The following is a 6,000-nucleotide window of genomic DNA, read 5'->3' as shown; positions in this document are numbered from 1 at the left end:
TTAGTCATTCAATCCTCTCTTTCAGAAAGCAAAGTTTAGGGAAAATTTGGCGTGTCAAATAGTTGGTCATCTTTTTGAATGAGGATAATAGACGACGGTTTTCATCTTCCACCTGTGCATTCTTTGAAGTTTCAACCTGAACTTTGTACCTAGGGTCACATAATAAAGTACTACGCGGTGTTTGGGTGATTTCAATCTGAACTTTTTGGTCAAAGTAAAAAGGAAGAATTTCGAAAATTAATGATAATATGGTAATTCCATCATCGTACTTTCCACCTATTTATTTTCATCTCAGGTGCACTACATTCCCACATTTTAAATTTGTTTTAATAGTTTTTATTTTTATTTTAAAAAATGATGTTATATATTTCCTTTACCTCTTCCTCAGCTCTCTCTCATCTACAATCTCAACCCTTAATTAATGAGAGGAAACGCATATATACGTTAGGTCATTTTGCTTCCTTGCACCTAAGTTCAATCCTCCTCAACTGTAAGTTAGAATAATTTTGGATACCGAATTGTCAACAAAAATAAAGTAAGGAGAATAAATGCTTTTTCTCAAGTAATGAGAACAAGCCTCTAAAGATCAGTTTAAGCTCAACAATACAATTGAACTCTTAGGAGAATTATTTCAACGACATGTCACACACACATAATAGCACACCGCAGCTGTTTAAAGATACCCAAAAAGGACCAATTAATAAAAAAGATACTGAAATAATGCAAATATAAAAGCAGCCGAAGTCTCTGACCAAAACAAAAGCAGCTTAACGTTGCCTGGAATGTTCCTGTTTAGACTTTAGACTTTATACGACCAACGGTCATGGTCCCTTTTTTTTTAATACCTTTTTTGGCCCTTTTTGCCTTTTTCTGTTTTTGGGTTTTTTTTTGTTAAATTCCAAAGAGACGGGTCAACGACCCACAGCGATCCAATATTAGCAACACCAATATTGTTCCCAACTTAATCACCTACAAAGCCTAGTAGGTGTGAAATTTTATCACAAAACGCCTCGTTCATATTAGTAGTGGAACCATTCATTATATCTTGTATTTTAGTTAGTCAAGTTTCTGATGTGGGACTTATATTCTTCAACACTTTTGATATGGTTTTTGTGACAACGGGATCTAGCCCAATGAAAAAAACGTCGACGTGCAGACCAATCAGGTTCGAATCCTCATAACATCTTGGTAACGTGTGTGAGGAAACTCTTCCCCTTTGCTTTATAATTTAGGCTATTGCTTGTATTAAAAAAATTAAAAATATATGTTTTGTCTTAATTGACTTGGTAACTAAGCCACTAGGCTTAGAGTACTATTTTTGCTCCTTGGTACTCAACTAGGTTTTAATTTTATCTTGTCTATACGCGTGGACTTGTTCTTATATATTGTTCTATTTTTTTTTTTTTTTTTTTTTTTTTTTTGGTAAGCTATATTGTTCTATTTTCCTCATGGCTGCTACATGCTATTTCTTTAAGTAGGTTCTTAACTTTTTTCCCCCCCTTAAAACCAGTAAATTCCTTTCCCTTTCCCTTAATCTTAATTATAATTAGTTTAAGTTGACCTCCATCCCTCCACGTCGATGGCTGTAGTGACTGCTCCATCATTCTACTTTGTTTCTAATTTTTATTGTTCTTATGTGTTTGAATGCACATAATTATTTTATAGCATTGTCTTACTCGCAAGCTATATGTACTAATTAATCATTTTTTTCTTGCTAAAGTTGTATTAATTAATCATTGCGGTGCACACATGACCTGGCATTAACAACATATTCTGCCTGACAGAAATCTAATAGAAAGAAAAAAAAATCCTGCAAGTTGAGCATATACAAGTAGAATTTCCAAATAAAATAATTAATTCCGATCACACATGATTTGAGACATTTTTGTAGGGTTCACTCCGCATTGTATTTTACTAATTCAAACCATCTATTATTTAGATAATCATTCAAAGATCGTCTCTACAAAAAATCACTTCAATCCAATATCATTTGACCACTCAATTAAGTTATTGAAAATTTAGTAATTTTTTGAAGCACCGTGTTCATTGATTTTGTAGTCACAATTGGATATCGAAATGGTTTCCGATTTGTTTAATGTTTTGCAAGGATGATCTATGAAGGTAGACTTAAAAAATAGATGGTTTGGATCCTTGAAAACAAAAATTCTTTGGGGACCCTAAAGAATGTCCCTCAAATAAAATTATTTGAAGAATCTCTCACTGATATATATATGATTCTTTCTTTTGTTTGTTTGTTTTTGTTTGTCTTTGTTTGTTTTTTTCCTTTTTTTAATTATCCTTTAGATCCTCTCAGAAATTATGTGAACTTTCGAAAATTATATAATATGAGCAAGTGATGTTTAGTGAATTAACTACAAAAGCCATCCATATTTTAGGGTCGGAAACTAAATTCTTGTCCACAATAGATTTCAGAATGATACATGATGGAGACAGTTTCATTTATTTTATTTTATTTTATTTTTAGAATAAGCGACAGTTTCATTTATTTATTTAAATGTACATCTGTTTACATACTTCACAATAATATTATATCTTAATAAAGTGTATATAATAGTGAAACAATTATGCATGATTTTATTAAATATAATATTACCATCATTATTGTCTATGATTTCATGTTTTTATATTCATAAACTGGTCGAATCGAAATTTACTTCTGTCCGTTTTGAGAGGGTGTAGGACCAAATGTCTCACTGCCACCTCCCGGTGGCTGTTAGGCTTCTAGATTAATTCTTCGATTGACAATTTAATTAAATGGTAATCCGTGTCTTAATATGTCAGGCTTCACGATTTCAAGTCAAAAATAAGGTCAGAAACTCGTTGGCCATGGCAAAGTCAAAAGACTCAAAACCTATCATTTTCTAATAGGGGTCATATCTTTTTTAAGATACCATACAAAGGAAGATATATACTATTCAATTTTTCATGTATAACATATTGAAGAGGACTAAAATTCTCACCATGCTTCAAGCGAGTAATGAAATTCAACAATTTATTTTCTTGATCAACTACGAAGGGAGATTCGAACTTGTACAACTTTTGTTTAACATTAGAAAGAAAAATATCATTGAACCGGACATGTACCAAAACTAGTTGGTCAACAATTAATAGGACGCATATTGTAAACTTACATACTTTAAGAATATTTATCATATTAGCATCAATATTTTTATCAATATGGACATGGTAAAAATGTGCCTTTGGAATTTAGAAAAGAGATATTCGAGTTTAAAATTTATTTCGAAATCGAAGAGATAAAAAAGACTAGACTAGAGTTTACTATAATAAGTTTATTGCCGATTATTTAGGATAATTTTTGACAATTCATCCCTTTGAAATGGGATTCAAATGTAAATCACCTCCTACTCTTCTAGAATTCCTTTTTCTATATATTTTATATTGTAAATTTCACAGGAAAATACAATTAATGCATGTGTTTCTTTAAAAAAGGACAAAGAAAAATGATAAGGTCAATTCAATGGCCTGATGAAAAGGGAAGTAATTATCAGAGATGGGTTTGTTTGTAGACTTTGGATTAGCAATATATTATTTTAGTAATTATATGAGAATCCATTTGTCCTAAATTCAAAAACACGTGGTTGAGTTGAGTTGAGTGAGTCAATCTATTTTGTAATTTTCGTTGTTTTCCACTTGTTATTCTACAAGTTGGAAAACTTGGAATTTGGAACCAATCATATGGGTTTTGTTTGCGTATCTCACTCCCTAACTCAGTTAAGATGGGCAACAGTGTTTCTGTCGTTGAGTTTGTTTGATAAGACTGATATGTATTATGACCTAATCATATGCATATCTAATTAGAGTTTTTATTTATTTATTTAAACCCCACATTTTTCTTTGTTTACCCTAATACTTAAATCATTAAGCTCTTAAGTTTTATTATTGTGTAAAAAGACAAAAAAAGGTCATCTAACTTAATACTTAACCCTAGTATATCTATACGTACACCTCACACACTTCACCACTCTTCATATTAATTAAGTTGTAAGTATCTAAAGAGAATCTAGAGTGGGCTTTTTTTTATGGTAACAGGAGTTGTGGGGTGTGAGGTGTAAAACTTTTCCCTGAAGATCTAATGTGTATCACAACAAATTCTGATATTCTAAGATTCTCATTTATGCCTTTTTCTCTCTCTCGTAGACAATCTAATGCTGAACATTATAAAGTTGTTGCTAAACAAGACAGCAACCCTCCATATCAGAAATTTTGTGGATCATTCAAGCAGTTGGTTCTTTGTTGTTCATATCTCTTATAAATGCAGAGAGGGTAAAGAGCTGCTTAGAGTGTTTGCTTTGTTCCTTGTTTCTTTCCTTTCCTTTAAGAAATTGAAATGGTCTAAAGAATTCCATTACTTCTGGTTGGCTTGAATTGCAGGAATCTGTTTCTGGATTTGAAAGATTATCTAGACTTACAGTTTTAGCAGGGTGTGGGGTGTGAGGTTGATGAGTTTTTTTTTTTTTTTTTTTTTTTTTCTTGATGGGTGTGTATTTAGGGGTAGTTTGGGAAGATAGTGCAGTTTTCTTAGAACTTGTGAAAATTTGAATTAGAAGTTTGGGTAAACTTACAATATGGAGTGAACAAAGAGAAGTGTGGGTTTTAAATAAAAAAACTCTCTAATTATAGGGAATTAATCATTTTATCATGAAGAATGTAAACTAATTCTATATTGCCTCGTTTATTCAGGATGACTAGACTGGACTAGACAAGAGACTAGCAAAATGCCTACATTTCATGTGCAATCAAGGCATAATATGGATATTGTTGTCTAACTTGGAGGATGATGAAAGACTATTCATAAGAGGTTGATGACTAAAACTTATCCCTCATAATTCAACTATTTTCAAGGGGATTAGGGGGGATAAGTTTTAGTTATCAACCTCTTATAGATAGTCCTCGTTCTTTCTCCAAGTTAGGTAACATATCCATATTATGCCTTGCACACGAAATATAGGCATTTTTCTAATCTAGTTTAGTCCTCCCTACCAAACAAGCCCTACGCGTCGTGCAATAGGGTTAGCTTTGGAATCAATTGATGTAAATTCTTTAGGCCCGTTTAAGTTTAGTGATAATCTTGTCTTATAGTAAGTTGGAAGAAGTCTCAGGTCTGACTCATATGAATGTAAGGACAATATATATTTGTGATGAGTTTGATACCTCATTGCCATTGGACTTTATGACAACGTGATTTTGTTGCAGGTGTATTATTCTGTTGTAAAAATATCTAAATATCCTATCGTTTTATAGTGTGTGATTTATACTAAATTTTTGGAGCAAAACTAATGCATCTCACCGTTGTGACATTCTCACGTTCTAATTTGCAATTTATCAATTGGGTAATAGAAGCAATTTTTAAGAACAAATTTCTATAACGAGTTAAGAGTTTTATGGATCTCAAGATCTTAATGTGCATGTTCTATTTTGTGCCTCCAGAAGTCTTTCATTAATTGGTCCATTAATACATATATATATATATATATATATATATATATATATATATATATATATATTAGTATAAGCGATAGTTTAAACTAGAAGGGAGGGGATTTCTCACATACACATACAAATTGATGCCATAGAATTCGAACTTTAGACTACTAATCTGCCGGATGCCATAGAATTCGAACTTTAGACTACTAATCTGCCGGTCTAACGGAGTGATTGACAATTGATCCATTATTAATCTCTCTAGAATCCAAGTAGCCCCCCACCCGATGTTGCACTTCCCCCCATCTTAATCTGCCATTGAGTGTGGTTCTCGTTTTTGCCTTTGTTGGACTGGGATCTCTTCCATCCATAATAATTACTAGAAGCTTTTGACCACATAAATATTGAAACAAAATATATACTTCATTTCTTTGTTAAGGAATAAAAGCAAAATTTGTAGATATGAGCTTAGCTAAGTTGGTTAGAGCAGATGTACTCCCCATTCTGCATCCGAATTCAAATCTCCCTCCCAGTAGT

Source organism: Prunus avium, chromosome 4 (genome assembly GCF_965620075.1).
Source record: "Prunus avium chromosome 4, drPruAviu1.hap1.1, whole genome shotgun sequence".
NCBI lineage: Eukaryota > Viridiplantae > Streptophyta > Magnoliopsida > Rosales > Rosaceae > Prunus > Prunus avium.
This window is presented reverse-complemented; position numbering follows the sequence as displayed.